This window comes from Phascolarctos cinereus, unplaced genomic scaffold (assembly GCF_003287225.1).
Source record: "Phascolarctos cinereus isolate Bilbo 61053 unplaced genomic scaffold, phaCin_HiC Scaffold_1;HRSCAF=81, whole genome shotgun sequence".
NCBI lineage: Eukaryota > Metazoa > Chordata > Mammalia > Diprotodontia > Phascolarctidae > Phascolarctos > Phascolarctos cinereus.
Window position 1 is genome coordinate 260,419,054 of NW_027555514.1, and position 23,216 is coordinate 260,442,269.

Consider the following 23,216-nt stretch of genomic DNA (forward strand, 5'->3'; position numbering starts at 1 on the left):
TCAGCTTGACTACAGTTGTCTAAAATAAGCCCATGAGAATAAATAGTCATCTGATATTAAGGCCAAAAGCCTGAATGGAACATCATGGTCACAGTGACTTTGATTTGGGTTATTTTAGTTTTCTTTCTTTTTAATTTTACATTTTATTGATATCTTTTGGAGTTTTTTTGAACACCTCTATTCTGAGTTAGAAACTATGGAATAATGGATGACAAATTTTCCTCTGAGCCAGGAAGATATCAGTTCAGGCCACGTAACCCTGGGCGAGTCATTTCTTAATGTTCTAAGCAACTCTCTGAGACTATAAGTGTCAGAGAGGATGACATTCTACAGGAGTGGACTTTCCTCATTTGGGGTTGCCCTCTATAATGAGATCATCCACCCTTACCTTTCATTTCAGAGAATAAATGTAATAGCTTGTGTGTGTGTGTGTGTGTGTGTGTATATATATATATATATATATATATATATATATATATATATATATATATATATATATGTATATATATATATATATATATATATATATATGTAATTTTGGAGTTTACATAGTATTTTACATTTGATCCTTGCAATAACCTTTTGAGGTAGACACTATTATTATCCCCATCCTAGAGATAAGGAAACTGAAATTAAGTGATTTGCCTAGGGTTGAAGAGGAGGAGAAAGAGAAGAAGAAGGAAGAGGAGGAGGAGGAAGAGGAGGAGGAGGAGGAGGAGAAGGAGAAGAAGAAGAAGGAGGAGGAGAAGGAGAAGAAGAAGAAGAAGAAGAAGAAGAAGAAGAAGAAGAAGAAGAAGAAGAAGGAGGAGGAGGAGGAGGAGGAGGAGGAGAAGGAGAAGAAGAAGAAGAAGAAGAAGAACAAGAAGAACAAGAAGAACAAGAAGAACAAGAAGAAGAGGAGGAAGAGGAGGAGGAGGAGGAATGGCATAGTGCACAGGGCACTTGACTTGAAGTTAGGTAGGCCTGGATTCAAACTTCTCAAACACTTACTAGCTGTGTAATCTTGGGCTAGTCACTTAACTTCTCTGCCTCAGTTTCCTCATCTGTATAATTCTGAAGTTGAATTTGGTGGCCTCTAAGACTCCTTCTAGCTCTAAATGCATGAGGCTATCAACTATCAGTAGTTCTCAAACATTTTGGTCTCAGGATTATTAAGAATATATAAGATTATATAGGATATATAAGAATATATACGATTATTAAGAAATTATCCAAAGTGTTTATGTGGGTTATATCTATTGATATTAACTATATCATAAAATGTAACATCTAAAGTATTCATGTGAAACTAGAAGGTGAGCTATATGATTATTAAGATTCCCTTCCAGCTTTAAAAATCTGTAGTTTAAAATTATATGTTGTTTGGCTTCAAGCCATAAAACATGACAGTCTCTGAAGAATTAAATTTGAGAGTCACCCAAAAGCCACTGGAGAGACATATTCTGCAATGAACAGGCTGCAATACTTTATAAACAAGGCATTATGAGAGAAAAACAGAGTTTGTAAGGATTCCCTCTGAGAAAGGTGTAATAAAAAAAAAAAGTATAATTAGCAGCCAACCCACATATTTCATTGGTTCACTTGACAATTTAAGGCACATTGGTTAAACTGCCTTTGGTGCACTTTTGGAAAAACATGAGCTGTCAGCCTGCAAGCAAGTATTTATTAAACATCTCCTATATGCCAGGCATTTGGAAAACAAAGAAAGGCAAAAAATCCCACAGAATGTACAGACATAGATGGAATTAGCCTAGGCAACATTGGAAGGAATAATCACATTGATAAAATCCCAGCTCTGTAGAATACTGGAGTTATATTCAATTTTTAAAATCCTTAGAGCTCAACAGATTTGAGTATGATCATCCCGGGTATAGATTTGATCATGTTTATTTGTACTAAGATATTGTCACTTTTTTAGTCTCATCTACCTTTGAGCTAAGGCACCAATATTTGAGGCAAGTTGCTGCTTTAACTTTGTGGTCATAGGGCAGCCTCCTTTCTTTCATGGCTTCTTTATCATGATGTAACTAAAGTAAATAGAGGTAAATATCTTAAATCAAAGCATTTAGATCATCCTAAAGACTCAATTGAATAACTAGGTGGCACAGTGGATTGGAATCAGGAAGACACATCTTGAATGCTAATCCAACCTTAGACATTACTAGCTGTGTGACTCTGATCAAGTCACTTAACCCTATCTGTCTCAGTTTCCTCATCTGTAAAATGATCTGGAGAAGGAAATGGCAAATCACTCCAATATCTTTGCTAGGAAAACCCCAAATGGGTCACAAGGAGTTGGATGTGACTAAACATTAACTTCCTAGCTCTGAGGCAGGTTCTCTAACCAACTAGAAGAATATATGTGAATTACTTCACAAATCTTAAAGTGCTATATAAATGCTATTATTAATGTTATTGCTATTTTCATATAAAAATAAGTGAAATATTTTGTAAGCCTTAAAGTCCTATGATAAATGGCATTATTATTATTATTATGTGAGGATGCCTGTGAAGTGATTTACAAACCTTAAAGTCCTAATTAAGTACTGTTATTTTTGTTGTTATATGAGAATGAATGTAAATTGGTTTGTAAAACTTAAAAGTGTCACCTAAATGCTATTATAACTATAACTTTTATTTTGTATTATTAGGGAATGCATGTGAAATGCTTCACAAATCTTAAAATGCCGTATAAACATTACAGATTGTTTTTATCATAGGAATTTAATAAATGGCAGTTGGTTGCCTCATTAATCAGTCTTTTTTTTTTTTTTTTTTTTTTTTTTTTTTTTAGTGAGGCAATTGGGGTTAAGTAACTTGCCCAGAGTCACACAGCTAGGAAGTGTTATGTGTCTGAGGTCAGATTTGAACTCAGGTCCTCCTGACTCAAGGTCCAGTGTTCTATCCACTGTGCCACCTAGCTACCCCCTGATTAATTAGTCTTAACTGGTCTGATAGCCTACAACTTTCTCCCATAGAGCTCGATGTCTCTAGCAACAAGGATTTCACTTCACCATATCACAGCCAAGAATAGGATCTCTGTGTCTGGCACCTTTAAAGGGGGATGCATCTTCCAGTCTTAGATCTTGTCCCTTACAGCTTGTGTCCCTATCCATCCACCTACTTAAAAGTCTCTGACACGGATCCCATAATCAGGTAGGATAGTCTTTTCCATAGATGAAGTGTCCCCACCCAAGACAATACCCTCTGACTTGTCCATGGTCTGACAGAGAAACTGATCTCTACTCTTTGAGGGGCTACATAAATGTTAGCCAACTAGACTCCAATGCCCTCATTAATTCTTTATTTTTTTTTTCCAGTGAGGCAATTGGGGTTAAATGACTTACTCAGAGTCACACAGCTACTGAGTGTTGCATGTTTGAGGCCTAATTGGAACTCAGGTCCTCCTGACTCCAGGGCCAGTGCTCTATCCACTGCACCACCTAGCCGACCTATCCTCATTAATTCTTAAGTGGGATTATTCTAATCACTCGAGCCAATGGTGTCGAACTCAAATAAAAATGGGGACTACTGATCTATAAAGAAGGAATTCCTGTGGGTTACTTATTGACTTAGTTTTAAAATGTAATGTTAGCTATATTTTATGATGTTTTTATTTATTTTGCTAAATATTTCTAAATTTCATTTTAATCTTACTCTGGCCCCACTAGGGAGTGATGCCAAGGCCTGTGATCCTTCTGTTTGACACCTCTGACCCCAGTGGTGAATGTATCTTTCTGGCTCCTAAATCATACAAGTCTTCAGGTTTCTTCTGTTCCTCAAAATGAGCTTAGGAGTGGGAGAGGATAGAGAGAAGGGATGCCACCAGCACACAGAAGAAAAGCAGAGGTAGAGTATCCTGGGAGAGGGGCTACAGGCAGTATATGTGACCAGAATCTCTTTCCCTACCCTGCCCTCCATGACACTGTAACCATTATTATTCCTCTTTCTACTCCTGTGGGAGTTGCTCTACTACGGAAGCAGAATAAAGAAGGTTCTTTGCTATGATCATTATTTGTATACTATTCCTCTTCCTGGTTCAGGTACAACCCAGTTCTAGAGGTAGCTCCATGAAGAGGATAAAAAGATGGAGAGAGAGGTTGTGATCTATTTCTTTGAAGGAAGCACCTACAGCAAGGAGATCTCAGACCCAATGGAAGTATTCCTCTTCCAGATTCAGGAGAGGTCATTGCTAATCTCCACCTCATTGTGAAGGGGAGGCTTCTAGTCTGAACTCCCATTCTTCAGATGAGTGAACTGAGTTCCAGAGAGGTCAAAGAGTCACAGAATCATAGACCTTAAGCAGGAAGGGACTACAGTGTCCCTTCTTTTACAAATGAGGAAACTGAGGCCCAGAGAGATCATAAGGTAACAGCGTTATAGGCTTAGAGGTTTCAGATGCCACCTATGCCAACCCTCATTTTACAGATATGGCCACTGAGTTCCAGAGAAGGGAAGTGGCTTGACATGACCTCACAGATAGGATGTGGCAGGCATTGGGTTTGACTAGAGGTCCACTGACTCTGCAGCTTATTAATTCTCTTTCTTTTGAGAACCGAACATACTTCACTGTACTGTTCTTGGAAGAGTCAACCTCAATGCCTCCTCTCCAAATATGAGGTCAAGCCAGGCAAAACAGCCCATGTAAAACTAAGGAGGGAATTATATTCTCTTTATAGGGTACCTCTGAGCCATTGGCCAGATGCTTCTAGCCTACTTTGGGGCCTATATGAACCCGTAAAAATGTGAATAAACCAATGACTTCAGATTTCCCCCAAGGACCTGAAGAAGTTCTGAGAAGCAAGTCCAAGAATAAAGACGTCTTCTGAAAACGGGAATCTGAGATGGGATTTGTGTAAATTTGTTAATTTGTCCAAATGTGTAAATCAATAGAATCTTCCGACAGGGTTTACTAAGCTTTCACATTAGTCAGGCACTTGGTGAGGTATGGGGTAAACTTTAATCTAAAAGATACAAGAAGCATCTATAAGATGCCAACACAGCAGGATTTGTTATTTACCCAACACAAACATCTGGCTGTGGAGAAAATCTTGAGCTGTGTGGGCTGCAAAAGATAGATTTTCCATCACAGCAGTTGATACTTTGATAACATACTAGGGGAAGCCAAAACATTAGATTTCCCTTCCAGAGCAAACTAGAAAATGGCTTTTACTAAAAGTTTCTACTTATGCTAATGGAAACAATATGTTTCAAAAGCTTGAAACGAAGGAATATTGACCAGATGCCTATTAATTCCATCCAGCTAATACAACCTTGATGTTCTGTGTCTTTGCAGATGCATGAACTAGAAAGCTATAGCACCTCACTCATCAGTAAATCACTTATTTGCCAGCCTCATTTATCCAAAAAACAAATGAAAATATTTAGAAAGAACTCTCATAGCAGATGAATTAGGTGTCCCCAGAGCCCACATATAAAAGCTCATTCCCTTACCTCTTCTATTAAGCCCTAAGGCCCTCAATTGGAGCCCCATTTTAGGCACTCTGTTAATGAGGTTGCTCTTCTGGTTTCCAGCCTGTAGAAAACAGAGAAAGAATATGGGTTTTCCTGGCCTTGGTATTTGGATGGTCACAGATAGACACAGCATAATGTGTGGAAGGTAAGAATGATGTGAGCCTTATTTTGAGGTTGAAGAAATAAAGACAAGGGAGAGACAGACAGACAGACAGACAGACAGACAGACAAAGACAGAGACAGAGAGAAGAGAGAAGCATGTGAGAGACAGGTACATTGACAGCTGCGAGAAGTGACAGCTGACAATGATGTAGGAGGCAGGGAAAAAAAACAGCCTGGAAAATAAAGAAAAACCCAGAAAGCAAAGTTATCTGAGGCCATTTGGCATGTTGCTTAATTGTCCTGAACATCCTCAGATGACGTGGCACGGAGGAAGGTTGCTGGATTTGATGCCAAAGGACCTGAGTTTAAATCTTGTCTCTACTCCCTGCACGACTTTGGGCAAGTCATTTACTCACAGTTTTCTCATCTATAAAAAGGCAGTGGATGACATGGTCCCTGAGGTCCCTTTCAGTTTTAAACTTGTGGTCCCACAGTTTTGAAGTCTAAAGAAGAAGCTTACTGTCAACAGGAAATCACTTCATGAAACTTACGTGAAAACTAGGTTTATTGTAAGAGGAATGAACATGCATGTGAAATTCAAAGCAGAATAAAGAGTTCACAGTCCATACAGAAGTTTGCTTATTTTTGACCACAGGGCAAAGGGAAGAGGGTGCACCAGGGAACTCCTCCTAAAGGGGCATGGCATGGGAAAGGGGAAAGGCACAGTAAAGGTGGGAAAAGGACAAAACCCTCTTGAAGGGGAGGATCAAGGTGATGGCAAAAGCCCCATTCTTTCCCCTTGAGAACTGCTAGACCATAAAGGTAAGAGCATCTCCTAATCTACAAGGATTCCAGCTGCACACACAATTTCCCAGCCTAGTGTAGATTGACTTGCCACTCAAGGATGCACAGGGAATCCATTCTGGGGTGCAAACAACAAATTATGTCAGCTGGGAGAAAGTTTCATCCTTGAAACATTCAAGGTCTCCTGAACATTCTGGGTCCAGAGTTTCTGGAAAATATGGCAGCTGAAGGAGACAGGTTAAGTTGGATTCAGGGCAACACTTACAATGTATGATTTGAACTCTCAGCCTCACTTTGCAGTTTCCTGCAAAATAAAGATAATCAAAGTATGTACCTGCTATTAGGTTATTGTGAGAGTCAAATGAAATTGTGTTGGTGTGTATGTGTGTGTGTGTGGGTGTATGTTTTGTAGTTGCTCAATTGTTTCAGTCATGACCCTACTTGGGGTTTTCTTGGCAAAGATACTGGAGTAGTTTATGATTTCCTTCTTTAGCTCATTTTACAGATGAGGCCAACAGGGTCAAGGATGACAGAGTCACACAGCTAGTAAAAGTCTGAGTCCAGATTTGAACTCAGGTATTCCTGACTCTAAGCCTAGCACTCCATTTACTACATTACCTAGCTCCCTCCCTCTCTCTCTCTCTCTCTCTCTCTCTCTCTCTCTCTCTCTCTCTCTCTCTCTCTGTATACATATAGACACATACACATAGTGTAGTCACTAACATCCCTTCTTTTTTTTTTTGGCAAGTCAATCAGGGTTAAGTGACTTGCCCAGAGTCACACAGCTAGTGAGTATCAAGGGTCTGAGGCCGGATTTTGAACTCAGGTCCTCCTGACTCCAGGGCCAGTGCTGCCCTAGCTGCCCCTTCTCTTCTTTCTTAAACAGAGCATGCCAAACAACACACAAACACACTCACACACACAGAATGTTTTGCAAATGTCAAAGAACTATACCAATCAATCATTTATTAATACTTGCTTTGTATTATCAGTCAACAAGCATTTATTAAGAGCTTATTATACAGTAGACACCGTGCTAAAGGCAGAAAGACAAATACCATGTCCTCAGGGAGTTCACATTCTAATAGGGCTGTCAATATGCAAATAACTATATCCATACAATGTATATACAGTATAAATGGCAGTTAATCTCAGAGTGAAAACACTAGTACCCGGTAGGATGAGGTAGAGGCGGGAGGAGAGACCTGGAAAAGCTTCTTGCCTTTCCTTGGTGGCAGAAGAGGGAGGTAATGAGAGTATTCTGAGCACAGTGTCAGGCACTGGAAAATTTAAGTACAAAGAATGAAACAATTCTCAATGTCAAGGAGCAATATAAATGTTGGCTATTATTATGAATAATGTTTTTTTTAATTGCAGAGAAGGTGCCAACCTGAATTGTTATAGAAAAGATCTTCCTGTATCAGTGCTTTATAATTGTTGATTATATATAAACAATTTGTATTCAGCCCCTATCTGTTATCTTGATCATCATCACTGCGACTATTATTACTCGAGGTTCAAAAGGAGGACCTTGAACCATAGAAAACAAGGCAAGTTGTGTTTGGTTTAACCTGTTTAAGAAAGAAGGGAAATTAGTGTCTATAACATTTTAGAAATTTCCATCCAAATAGGATGTAAATTAAAATGAAATTAATGAAAATAAAATTAAAATAATGCCAATTGAAGGGCTAAGCTCTATGTTAGACATTCATGGAATATCTGATTCCCATGGTGATTCTCAGGTAAGTGAGACACTGTACTATTCGGTGGGTGGCTCAGTGATTAGAGCACCTTAACCTTTTCTTATAGGAAGGGAAAATAAAGTGGTTACTAGGGGGAAAAAAAGGAAAAAAAAAAGCAATCAACCAGGAGGGAATTAGAATGAGCAGAGAGAAAAAGGTTTCTCCTCCATACCCACCCCACCCATCGCCTTACATTATATGTACTTGCAAACTGGGTGTCTGTCTCAAGATGAACACTTAACTTCTTCAGAAGCGAGAGAGGAAACGAACACTCGAAGGTGTTGTAACGAAACCTAAGATTGGATGGATCTGATCTATATGTCAAAGGGAATTAGAGAGATGCCTCACAGTCATGCTGGATTTCAAATCTCCAGTGACAGGAAGGCTACTGGCATCATTAACAACAACAGAGAAACAAAGAAGAGAGGATGGCTTAAGGAGAAATATTCGAATTTCAATTTTTGAAAAAGGCATGAATGTGATAACAGGAGAATATCCCAAAGTCAGGGAGATAATTGACAATACGAGGGAGAGAAGTTGGGGGGAAAGGTGATATTGCTTTGAAGTGATGAGTTTCTATTCCGAGTTACTCTCCTGTGATTGCCTCTGATATTAGAAAGTTGATTGAAAGTTTCCAATCTCTCCATCTGTCCTCCAAATATGATTCCCTCAGAATGTAGTGTCAAGCACACTACCCTTAAAGTGAAGGTAGTAGAAAGAATATTGGCTTCAGGGTCAGAAGACTTGGGTTTGAATCCTAGTTCTGACATAAAATTTAACCCCAGTAATTGGTTCTGTAGAACATTCCAGAAAAAGAGAAAAGAGAGAAAAAGAAACAGAAAATTAAAAAGAGAGAGAGAGAGAGAGAGAGAGAGAGAGAGAGAGAGAGAGAGAAAGCAAGGAGGAAGGAAGGGAAGAAGAAAGGAAGGAAAGAAGAAAGAAAGGCAGGCCACTGAAACTTTTTTTTAATTCAAAGAAAGTCCAGAAGGATAATAAAGACAAAAAAAGAGCTTTGAAAGTTGGACAGAGAATTTATTACATTGATATTTAATTGTACTTGAAAGGTAGAGTAACCAGTGTATAATAGAGATCCACAGTTTCATTTGTAATCTTTTTCTATTCTACTTTGCACATGGAAATAATTATTTTTTGTTTATTAATTCCAGAATTAAAAAAAATATATATATATTAAAGCAAAAGAAAATGGGGGTGGGGTGGGTGGAGGGAAGCCCTCTTCAAGCAACATAATCTCCTGGAGTTCTTTCTTAATCTCTTGAGCTGCTGGAGCCAAAACCACCATCATAATCATTTTGTCTATGTTTTCTCTTCCAATAGAATGTCTACTCCTTGACAGAGTGGGCTGTGCATTTTGGTTTTTGTATGACCACTGCCTAGCACAATGCTTTGCACATAGAAGTTGCTTAATAAATATTTAATTGACTGATGCACAGATGCCCTCACAGTCCAGTGCTATTTGGTGAAATAATGATGGATGCCATTCTCATCAACACTTGTTCTTCTCATATGATTTCTTTCCTTCCAGGCCATCCAGTCCTCAATAATCTAGATTGCAAGAGATTATTGACATAAAAGCTGAAATAATAGTTTAGGGTGTTTTTTAACATGTTAGAAACATAGAACCCCAGATTTGGAAGGAGAGTCATCCAACGTAACACCCTAAAGAATGTATGCATACATTTAACCAAATCAGAAATAACATTTATATAGCACATTAAGGTTTACAAAGAACTTTCAATATATTATTCTATTCAATGCTTATATAGCCCCCTGGACTGGCCATATGGACTACCGGTAATTGCAGTTTTTACCTGCCAAAAAAGAAGCTAAAGCACTGAGAGAGCTTTCACGGCACAAAGGGGGCCTAAGAAGATGGAAAAGCTCTAGAAAAAGGGGGCTCAGGCTGCAGATGCATTAGTAGTGGCAGCCAACGAAGATGCAGCTGTCCTGTACCATAATTGGCAGCAGCTGGAGCTTTGCCTGGCTGGCTAATCCATTTATGGAGTGATGTGCTAGGACAGAACTTACTGTGTGCTTATCTTCAAGCTGCTGTGATCTGGTGAATTTAACAGGCTTCGTTTTACAATGGTCTCTGAAGTTGGCACTAGATGTATGATGATGCCCATTTTACAGATGGAAAACTGAGGCTCAGAGACCTTAGATAATTTTTCACAGTTGAACAGTTAGCAAATATCCTTGAATCCCGGTCCAATAAACTTCCTACTATCCTATGCTACAAATAAATACTTGCACTCAATTTTCGGAACACAGTAGGGTGAGCTGCATACAGGATGCCATCTTTTTATCCTACCTGTTAACAAGAGTGGTAGCCTCTTCATTCATACATAGATACATGCATGCATGCATGCATGCATATATGTGTATATGTGCATGTGTATAGATACATACTTGTATATACACATATGCACACACGTATGCATACATACATAGGAATGTATTTGTCTTCCCTATAGCACATATAGGAAGAGGCTGCCACTCCTGGTGAATAAGTAGTTGAATTCTCTGTGTGTGTGTCTCTCTGTCTCTGTCTCTGTCTGTCTCTCCATTTCTTTCTGCTCTATCCTTCTCTGTCTCCCTCTCTTCTCCTTTTTCCTCCCTCTCTCTCTCTCTGTACATATATATATACACATATATACATATATATAATGTATATAACATATACAAATATAACATTCCAAATATATGTATATAGCTATAACTATAGATATAAACATGTATAAATATATTTATAAATGTATTTACATATATGTATGTGTATACATATATATGTATTTGTGTATATGGGTACATAAAAGTTACCAAGCAGAAGTATGTTGCCATTCTCCTGGTAGAGAGGTGGTGGACTAAGGGTACTGAATGAAATATACATTGTCTGGAATGATAAAGGCATTGCTTTATTTTGCTTAAAGAGCTCTATTGGGGGAATCACAAATTAATTATGTCAGGAAATCACAAAAAAAATAAGCATAAATAAGAAAATTGGATTCATTGGAGGCTTAAAGAGATGTAAAGAGAAAGAATGATAGAGAGAGATGTTTTATTTTATTATTTTAGTCTATTTGAACCAATGAAATCACACATCCAAATAAAATAAAATAATAAAGCATCTCTCTAAGTCTCTGGAAATATGTTTCCATTCACATATTTATCTTTTTTTTCTTACTGTGACTTCCTAATTGAGCCTCATCCAATAGGTTCCTCCATTATAACACAGAAGCAAAGTTACACTAAAAATGTTAACATATGGAGGATAGCTGATAATGTATTCATTCCATGCCTGTTGTACACCATCTCTCTACTGAAAGGAGAGAGGCATGCTTCCACTTGTGACTTTCAAAACTAATGAGCACTTTCATCTGTGTGGCACTGAAAGCTCCCCAAATAGCCATGTCTTGTCAGAGCATCAAGAACGAATCAATGCTTGGCTCTTTCCCAAGGTCTGCCCCAAGGTTTATTACATCATGGAGCCAAAGTTGTCAGGGTGAAATAAGATGCCCGATTTATGGGTGTTCTCATTCACACGCTTCTCTCCATGCTGGCACATGTCCCTCTTTTAGGGTTGTGCAATTCATCTCGAGATTTAAATGGATTTAAAATGACTAGTCATTAATATTGAATGAGGCACATAGTTTGTCTTTAATAGTGGGATTTAAAAAATAAAATAGGGGAAAACACCCTTCATTTTAATCTAATCTTTGATATTTGAGAAAGAATGAATGAGAAAGAATGAAGAGCCCAAACCCTGATCATATGATCATAGATCTATTATTAGAAGGGACCTGGCAGGTCATCTCATCCACCTCTTTCATTTTACAGATGAGGAAACCATGACCATGACTTTTCCACAGTTGCAAACCCAGTGAGTATAATAATAAGTGGGATTTTAATCTAGGTCTTCTAACTTCCGAGTCAGTGTTCCTTCCACTGAACCACACTGCTTGGGGTAGACATCCTTCTAACTCACTGATGGGTTTGAGGCCCCTCATTGGCCCTCAATTTGGTTTAGCCCATCTGGGAAGAGGTTTTACTGGGATGTGGCTGCTGCGCATGCTACAGCTTTTTGGAGCTACCAGTGAGAGTGGGTGAAGGTGAACACTAAAGGTAGCTGAGCAGCCCTAAAAATGTCTCAGCACCCTCATACCACAGATGCCAGTCCTCTCTGAGCACCCTAATATACTTCTTCCTTAAAGGTACAGATACACAAAACAGTAATGGGCTGCATCCGGAAGAGGGGCTTATTTCTCATTCAAGGGAAGGTTGGTTGAGAGGCAGTAAGGCATAATGGATAAAGTAGTGGACTTGGAGAAAAGATACAGGTTCAAATCCTGAATTAGACACTAAATAACTACATGACCTCGGACAAGTAAAGCCACCTCTCTGAGCTTTGTTTTCCTCATCAACAAAATGAAGGGATTGGACATGACTTTAAATTTTCTTCAAGCTAAAAATCTATGATTCTGTGACCACTTGTCAGGTACCACATGCTGCTAATTGTGGATTGGAATAATTAATATTTCTTATTACTAGTTTCTGTTTCATGATGAACTTAGTATTTTCTTTCCATTGGATGCACTCCACCTTATTACTTAATAAATTACAGGATCATAGATTTAAAGTTGGACAGGAACTTTGAGGTTATTAAATCCAGTGCCCTCATTTTGGAGAAGAGGAAACTGGGAAATGCTCAGGACAACATAGCTAGTAGATGTCTGAGGCAGGATTTAAACCCAGGTCTTCCTGACTCCAGGTCTAATATTCTATCTATGACATTTTAAAATCTCTGTTGTGGTCTAAGCTATGACTGACCCTGAAATCAACAAAGAAGAGATTTAGTTTATATGATCTCTGTGATCCTTTCTAGCTCTGAGTCTCCCTTAGGAGGGAGAATAATTTCTCTCTCCCTTTCTCTCCCTTTCCCTCTCCCTCTCTCTTCCTCCTCCTCCACCACCAACACCACCTCTTCCTCCTCCTCCTCCTCCTTCTTTTCTTCTTCTTCCTCTTCTTCTTCTTCCTCTTCTTCTTCTTCTTCTTCTCCTTCTTCTTCTTCCTCTTCTTCTTCTTCTTCTCCTTCTTCTTCTTCCTCTTCTTCTTCTTCTCCTTCTCCTTCTTCTTCTCCTCTCTTCTTCTTCTTCTCCTCTTCTTCTCCTTCTCCTCTTCTTCTTCTTCTTCTCCTCCTTCTTCTTCTCCTTCTCCTTCTCCTCTTCTTCTCTTCTCCTCTCTTCTTCTTCTTCTTCTTCTTCTTCTTCTTCTTCTTCTTCTTCTTCTCTCTTCCTCTTCTTCTTCTTCTTCCTCTTCTTCTTCTCCTCTTCTCTTCTTCTTCTCCTTCTCTCTCCTCCTCCTCCTCCTTCTCCTCTTTTTCTTTCTCTCTCTCCTCTTTCTTTCTCTCTCTCCTCTCTTTCCTCTTTCTTTCCCCCCTCCATCTCTCACAAACTCTGACAAGATTTCTTACCAAATCTCAAACTGTTTGTAGTATCACGGATTCCTTTAGCAGTCTAGTGAAGCCTAAGGACTCTTTTTTTTTTTTGGAATCATGCTTTTAAAATGATTGAAATGCTAGATTTCAGTTAGATATTATTGGAAATAAAGGGTTTTTTTTTTGTTTTGGTTTGTTTTGGCTTTTACAATTTAGATTCACAGACCCTTATTAAGTGTTCTTGGGTACTAGATTAAGAACCTCTGCTCTCAAGATTCCTAGAAGAATGAATGACTTCTGCAGAGACTTAATCGATTTTCAGCAGCAGTTTCCATACAAGAGACAAGCTGCATGATTAGAAAACTGTCTCAGTGTGGGTATAAATGTGAGAAACAGCAAGAAGACTAGCTAGTTTGGCTAGGCTCTGGAATTAGCTGCTCCAAGAAAGCATTAGGTGATCATCGAATTGGACTCAATGCCTAGCAGATGTGGTTTTGATCAATTCCTGGCTCTGCTACTTGCTACCTGGGGGCAGCGAGCAAATCACTTTATGTCTCTGAGCCTCAGTTTCCTTTTCTCTAAAACAGAAGGTTGGACTAGATAATCCTTATGGTCAACTTACTACCTTTGTGACCATGTTGTTTTTGCTCAGTTGTGCCCAACTTTTTGTGGCTCTATTTGGGGTTTTCTTGGCAGAGATACTGGAGTGGTTTGCCATTTCCTTCTCCAGCTCATTTGACAGATGAGGAAACTGAGGCAAACAGGGTTAAGTGACTTGCCCAGGGCCATATAGCTAGTAAGTGTCTGAGGCTGGATTTGAACTCAGGAAGATGAGTCTTCCTGACTCCAAGCTTGGCATTCTACCCACTGTGCCACCTAACTGCTCAGGTGACCATGAGCAATTGAGCAATTCATTCACCCTCTGGGCCTCAGTTTCCTCATCTATAAAAAGAAAGGGTGGGACTAGATGGTTTCTGAGGTTCCTCCCAGCTCTCTAATCCCATGGTTTTGTGACTTTGGGCAAGTCCCTTAACACTTTTGAACAACTAGGTGGCACAGTAGAAAGAACTCTGGCAGTCAGGAAGACCCAAGTTTAAATCAGACCTCAGAAACCTAGTTGCATGACCCTGAGCAAGTCACTTAATCTCCATTTACTTCAGCCTAGTCTACTATAAAATGGGGATAATAATAGCAAATTGCTTAATTTCTGTTGCTTCAGTTTCCTCATTTATAAAATAGGAATAATAATAACACCTACCTCCCAGGGTTGTTGTGAAGAGATAATAATGGTAAAAGCACTTACTTAACATGATGCCTGATACATAGTAGGTGCTTAATAAATATATATCCCCTTCCACTTTCCCTTCTAGTTCCTCATCTATAAAATGGGGTTAATAATATCTGCACTGCCAACCCTTCCCCCGGGCTCAGTTTGAGTATCAAATGAGATAATGCATATAAAGTACTTTTTAACTACCATGCCCTCATAGTTATAAGCTTGCATTACAAACACAGGCTTCCTTCCCCACTTTGGAAGACACCTGCATGAAGCCCTAATTTCACCTCTAAGGAATGGATTGGGTTGTTGAATAATGCATTTGTCTCATCCCACTTTAGCTTGCACTTCTTTTCCAAAGAATAGATTTGCAATCTTCAAATAATTGTTTTATGCAAGTCAATTAACCCCGCGACTCTACGTATTTCCATGGTATTACCCTTTGTCTCCGGTAACAGAGAAGGAAAAAAAATATGCCTTTTCCCATTGGTTTGTAGAAAGCACCATCTGGGGCAGCCAAAGAAATGACATTGAGCAGTGTGCCCTAGTAGAAAAAACTGAACTTTGATTCAGGAGTCTTGGTTTCAATTACACCTCTAACACTTATTAGCTTGGTGACCACGGACAGGTTCCTTAAAGAGATCTCTCTTAGCCTGAGTTTCCTTTTCTGCAAAATGGGTCTAATAATAGTACTAACCTCATAAGAATGGTGTTTGGGTTACATGAGATAATGTATGTGAGACATTTTTCAAATCTTTAAGTGCTAGATAAATGTCAATTACATCATCATCATCATCATCACCCTCAGCCTTGTAATCATTATTTATTCAATGACGGTTGGTAGTTGAATGATGTCATACTCAAAATGTCCTCAGGGCCAGTGTCCAGAATGATTCTTTGGAATCTTTTTTTTCATTCATGTTGCACTGGAATGGACAATAGGCTTGAGTAGGAGATCTGGTTTAAAATCCTTACTCTGCTAATTACTGCTTATGCAACTTTAGGTAAGGAAGTTAACTTCTCTGGGCAATAGCTTTCTCATATGTAAAACAAGGGGACTGGACCAAATCACCTGTGAGGTCCCTTCCAGGCATAAACTGTGATACTGTGATATGAAATGGCAGAACTGCATAGAAATATTAAAAACAAAAACAACAACAAAAAACACCTGAAGGCACCTAAGACAAACTGGGAGCTCTCCAAGATGCTGATGTTACTGATTGACCCTGATCCATTAGCCCATGCCAATTTCCTAAACAAAATTAAAATTGAGAATTCCACAGTAGTTTCAGGGAAGATGATGCTTCGCTGATTTATGGAATGACATGAACTAAATAATCAGAAGCTGTGAGTATTCTTCATGGATCTACTTGGTTATTCCAACTTCTGACAGTTTGTGAAAAATGCTAGCACTAATCAGTTAAAACAGCATCTTGGGATCTCTCTCTCTCTACACACATACACATACACACACACACACACAACTTGCATATATACACACACACACAAACACACATTTATCTTCATCTATCTTCATCTGTCTTACATTATCTCTCAGATATATATGATATCTATATATGTATAGAGAGATATTATAAGGCATACACACATATATGTATGTATGTACGCACACATATATACATATACATATACACACATATGTTGTGTATGTGTGTATGTGTGTGTGTGTGCGTGTGTGTGTGTACACACACAGATTATCAACAGAAGTTTCCATATAGGAGATAAGTTGCATGATTAGAAAACTGTCTAAATGTGTGCATGTATGTATATACGTATAACTTTACAGAGAAATGTGTGCTTATGTGTGTGTGTGTGTGTGTTGTGTATATATCTTTTAAAGGTAAACTATTCTAACCTGTAGATGGAGTCCTTGGCAAAGCTAGTTCATCCCTAATTGTGGGGGTCTCTGGTAGATAATATTGCTCTTTCCACAGGAGGTGGTAGACTACAGATACAGAGTGGTGGCTTTGCATTTTGCATGTAAAGAAGGATAGTCTGGAAAGGAAGTTTGCTCACAAATAACTATGGAATGAAGTGAAAATACATCAAAATTTGATTTACTGAGTTTAAAATGTGGGTTGATTTTATTAACTTCATCACTTACTTTCATTCTATGGGTATAAATTCATTAAACTTTGAAAAGATGACCTTAAAAAACCATTCCCATTTAAAATTCCATGTAATTGAGAAAACAGAGTCTTGCCAGATCCTTCTCACTGGGACAATAATATACGACATCAGGAATTGGAACTGAACATATGATTTCATTGGTGTGAGGAATTCTCAAATGAAGAAACACCTTCTGCTAATTTGGAAGAGTACCTTCTCCATGATTTTTAGAAATCTGAGTTTTAGAAAATTGCCTAGAGCACTGAGATGTTAAGTGACAAATCCAGGATCACACAGCCAATGTGTGTCTGAGATAGGACACAAATCAGGTCTTCTTTGAGTCGAGGGCATTTCTCTATCCACTCTGCCGTACTGCATCTCAACGTGAAACGTAGAAATCAAAACAACAAAGTGGAAATAGTTTTAAAAGCTGTTTCCTTTTTAAAACTTATGTTGCTTTTTGCTAGACAAAACAGTGAGGGTTAAGAAATGGAAAACTTAAAACTGAGATCATTATACCCCCGTCACCTTTGACCTCTGCGTACCAATGATATTAGTACCACACAATGGGACACCATTTTTCAAAGCCTGCTTCTGGAAGTCTCTGTAAATTATGGCCTTGGGTAGTGTGCGAAATGTGACCTCTAATTGTATAGTCAGATGTTAAAATGGCAGCAATATAATTTATGGATAGTAACAACTTTGAGCTGGAGTGTGGCTTCATGAATACTTCACACAGTCCCATGCCTCTAGAGTAGCTCTCAAGAATTCAAGCTTCCAGACGGTTTTCCTCACAAAGTACCTACATACCAATTGAAGTGTACATTCCAATGAGGGAGTCCGATTGGGGGCACAAGATCAATTGGTACTTGTAAACGAAGGAAGCAATGTCTTTACCTAGATGGTATTGCTGCTGAAGTTGGGAGACGCATTGTTATTAGTCTCGGGGGTGATGTAATGTCAGTTTGCAATCTCCTTAGGAGATAACAGGCTACAAACGAGCCTGGAGTGTGAATAAATGGACAGTAAAAGAGGACATTCATTTATTACCATTTATTATTTCCAGATAGAAATGAGCAATGTTTGTATCATTCTCCGCCCCCCCCTTCCCCCGGAACCACTGTTAAAACATCAATAAAAATGGCCGCTTTCCAGTGTCATGTACTATTTTCCTTACCTAGCTCATTTTCCATTACTTCAATTTCTGCTCTTCCTTCCTTCCTCACTTCTGTCCTTTCTTCCTCCTCTCCTCCTTTCTTTCCTTCCTTCTTTCTTTCTTTTTCTTCCTTTCTTTCCTTTTCTTTGTTTCTTCCTTCCTTCTCTTCTTTTTTCTTTTTCTTTTTCTTTCTTCCTTCTTTCCTTCTATTATTTTTTCTTTGTGTCTTTCCTTCTTTCTTTCTTTCCTTCTTTGTTTCTCTCTATTTTTCTTCCTTCTATTCTTTTTTCTTTCCTTCTTTGTTTCTCCCATTTTTTTCTTCCTTCCATTTTCTTTCCTTCTTTCTTTCCTTCCTTCCTTTCTTTCTTTCCTTTTTTTCTCCAGTAAGGAATCACAGATGTAAAGCTGGAAAATCCTCTTTCTTACACATGAGGAATCAGAATGGTTAAGTAACTTGCCCATAGTCATGCCATTAGTATTGGAAAGAGAGGCTTTGGCTCCAATTCAGCACTCTCTTTACTCTTGAATGCTGTCACCTCAAAAAGAATTTGACTTATCTTGCTTGGCCCCAGAGGATAGAAATGAAAATAATGAGTAGATGTTGCAAGAAAGCAAATTTAGGTCTAATGTAATTTAAAAAAAATTCCCTAATTAATTCATTCAACAAGCATTACTAAATGTTGTGCCTAATATATTCCAGGCACTATGCCAGAAGCAAGATCTGTATGAAGACAAAACCAAAGCCATTCCTGGCCTCAAGGGCCTTACATTCCCTTGGAGGAAACAGGAAAACCTGTAATATAAGTTCCTTAAGAGCAAGCATTGCTGTAGATTCTTTGTTCTCCTGGAGCTCGCCATATCACCTGGAACACAGTAAGGGCTTAATAAATGCTGGTTGGTTGATTAACGGATTTATTGCTTGTGCCTTTCCTTTCTAATTTGGCCCAGTGAAGACAGAAATGGGCCTGGAGTTAAAAAGACCTAAGTTCAAATCCATCCTTAGACAGGTATTATCTACGTGACCCTGGGCAAGTCACTTACCTCTGTGTACCTCAGTTTCCTCAACTATAAAATGAGAATAATAATAGCACCTACCTCCCAGGGTTCTTGTGAAGCTCAAATGAGATCATTGTGAAGTGCCTAGCACAGTCTCTGGCATATAATAAGTGCTATATAAATGTTAGTTATTATTATTATTACCTTTTACTTTTATTTTATATTAACTCTTTATATTGTATGTAATGATTTATATACAAGTTATCTCCCCCAGTAGAATGTAAATTCCTTGAGTGCAGGTGCCATTTTTGTCTTTCTTTGCAGCCCTAAGCTTAGCACATCCCCAGGAAGATAAGAAGCAGTTAATATATTCTTGTTGTTTGTTTAAAGGATTTATTAATTAAAGTAAATGCAATATAGATAAAAAGCAAACAAAAAGGATGGGGGAAGATAGGAGGGAATGTGGATAGAGGGTAGGCTAGAGTCAGGAAAACCTGAATTCGAATTTAGCCTCAGACACTTATTAGCTGTGTGACCCTGGGCAAGTCATTTGACTCTGTCTGCCTCAGTTTCCTCATTTGTAAAATGAAGTGGAGAAGGAAATGACAAACCATTCCAGTTGTGAAACTGGGTAACTAGAAGGAAGGTAGTAGCTTCCATGGGATTGGAGAAGTTAGGAAAACAAGCAGGGTTAAGGGTTTGGGGAGGAATATAATGAGTAGATGAGGCTATTTTGAAAATGTTAAATTGAGCTCTTTGAATAAGGAAAACTATCCCAAAGTAGAATGGATTTCCTCAAGGTGCATTGGTTTCCTCTTCACTTGGAGTCTTCAAACAATGATCAGATGAATACTTGTTCTGCATCTTGTAGAATGTATTCCCATGCAAGTATGGACTGGATTACATGGCCCCCAAGATGCCATTCAACTCTGATGATGTGACTGGCACCTGACGTGATCTGTACACAGCAAGGCAGATGAACACATTCTGTTTATCAGTCCCATTATCTACAGGTAAAGAGGTAGTTGAGTATGGATTGGAACAAAAGATTTGAGTTAATAACTTATAAACAATTTGCATTTTATTTTAAAGCTTTCTTTTAAAAATAGGTACATGAAATTATAATTTATAGTGAGGGGAGGGAGAAAATATTTGTAAATTGAAAGAAATAAATTAATGCAGAAGAAAAAATGCAATTAATAGGAGTAGAAAGGATGTGGCCTGGGAAGTTGGCCTTTAATTCAACTTTTGACTGCTTGTTTCTCTTCTATTTTTGTTTCTTTTAGAATGATAAGGCTATGGGAGTCGTTAGAAGTCATCTTATCCAAACCCCTAATTTTGCAAATGAGAAAACTGAGGCAAACAGGGTAAAGTGACTTGCTCAGGGTCATGCAGCTAGTAAGTGAATTTGAACTGAGGAAGATGAGTCTTTCTGAGTCCAGGCCTATGTCCTCTAAACATGTCTACAAATAATAATAATAATATAATAATGACAGAATCACAGACTTTAAGTGTTAGAAGGTATATTGTCAACCATCTAGACCATCCTATATACAAAAATAATGTCTAACATTTATATCATACTTACTGTGTGCCAGGTGTTGTGTTAAGTGCTTTACAATTATTATCTTATATTATTACTCCCATTTTACGGATGAGAAAACTGAGGAAAACAGGGGTTAAATGACTTGCCAAGGGTCACACAGCTAGTAAGTACCTGAGGTTAGATTTGACAACACACCAGGTGCTCTATCCACTGTGCCACCTGATAGCCCCAAAATACAAAAAAAAAAATTCACTATAATATACCCTATAAGTGGTCATCCAGGTCTCCAAGGAGGGGTGACATAGCTCAGTCCACTTTTGTCAGCTTCTATTATTAAAATCTATTTTTTTCTTTTAACAAGCCTGAATTTGCTTCCTTTAAAGTTAATAGCTAGTAATAGCTAACATGCATATAGCTCAAACTATGAGCCAGGTGTTTTGCTAAGCACTTTACAATTATTTCATTTGATCCTCACAACATCCCTAGGAGGGAGGTGTAAGCATTATCCCATTTCACAGGTGAGAAAACTGAGGGAAACTTTCCCACTCATTCCTTCTGCATCTGTCATCTGGGGCCAAACAGAACAGATCTAATTATTCCTCTATATGACAACCCTTCAGCTGCCGGAAAACAACTACAAGGTGCCCCATGTCTTTTCTTCTTTAGGCTGAACATTCTCAGGAATCTAAACTGATCCTAATAAGTGATTTCAACAATATAAAGATAATATAATAATAACCTACCATTGCTTTTTGCAAAGCTCTTTACACAAATTGTTGTCTTCTGCTGACAACACTTAGGAAGTATTTTCCTCCTTTTACAGTTGAGGAAACTGAGGCTTAGAAAGTGTAATGGATTACTCGCCTCCACAACAAGAGGTATTAGCACTTACAGATCCAAGCACTGTATGTATCCTATCACACTTGATTCTTGTACAAACCCTGTGGCAAGGGTGATTTTAAGTTGCAGAGGCAAGATTCAAACCCAGGTCTCTGAGATTCCAAATCCATTGATCTTTCCCAGTACAGCAAATACCCTATGTAAGCCACCTATAAAGCAGGTATTAGCCTTGCCCCCTGACAGCAATGTTATAAAAGCCTTCCGTTCCCCAACACAAGAAACTCTTCCCCTGGCAATAACCCAGAGCTTTAACTTAATGCTTTAATTTGGTGGGGATTTTATTCATTCTGCTCATTTGCATAGTCTTTTTACTCTCCTTTCTGTTCTGCTTTATTTGACAAGAAACTTCTGGTAATATCAGAATTCACATTACACTCCATCTAGGCAAACAGCTTACTTTCCATATTGACAGCCCCAGGCTCCTGCTGATTTCTCAGCATCCACTGCAGAAAGCAGAGAGTACAACTTTAAACAAATATTAGATCAAAAATCTAGGTCATACATCATGCTGAAGGACAGATAAGAAACTTTGTTCATTTACTGATGGGAAAAATCAGTTGTTTTCACTCACTAAAGAAATAGAAAATGAAATCATTGAACTGTAATTTAAGTAAACACACAACTTAAAAAAACTGCCTGGAGAAGGTGTCTGAACTACTAAGAATATGCTGCTCTAAATGTCCCTAGCCAACATTGTGATGATGTGTATGCAGAAGGGCGTCCAGACAAGGATGAAGGCACCCACTTCTACCTAGTGGAGTTCTTGGCCCCCACAGTCTCATGACACAGGTATTGAAGAGGTGCAGGACTCTTCACTCACCACTAAGCTTGGTACATCACCATCGTCATCATCATAGCTAACAAATATAGCACCTACTGTGTGCCGAGAACTATGATAAGTACTTTTTACAAACATTATCTCATCTGATCCTCGCAACAACCCTGGGAGGTAGGTGCTATCATTAAACCCATTTACAGATGAGGAAACTAAAGCAAATAGGGATTAAGTGATTCACCCAGGGTCATACAGCTATTTAAGTATCTGATGCTGGATATGAACTTCATTCTTCCTGACTCCACGCCCAGGCTTTATCCACTATGCCACCTCACTGTCCTAAAAGGCAAAAAAGTCTAATCTAGATGATAGAAGAGATACGCACACATGGATACGTGGGTGGATTTGATGTGACCAATGAAGGTGTTTTTTTTTCCCATATTGCATATTGCAACCCATCACCCCTTCTCAACCCTTTCTGCTATTGTCTATGGTTTCCTGTAATTCTTCAAGGATGCTGAGAGCTTTTGTCTAGACAACTAGGCAGCTAGGTGATTTACTGTCTAGACTTGAATTTAAATCTGACTTCAGATACTTCCTAGCTGTGTGACTTTGGACAAGTCATGTTACCTCTCTTTGCCTCCATTTCCCCAACTGTAAAATGGGAATAATAATAGCACCTACTTCCCAAAGGCTCAAATGAAATGTTTGTAAAGTGCTTAACATAGTAGTTGGCACGGGGTAGGTGCTATGTAATTGCTATATGTTGCTGTATGTCATGAGGAGCACAGGGGAACACTCAAGTTACCCAGCAGTTTGTCTCACTTGAGCTTCACAACAACTCTATGAAAAAAGGACTATT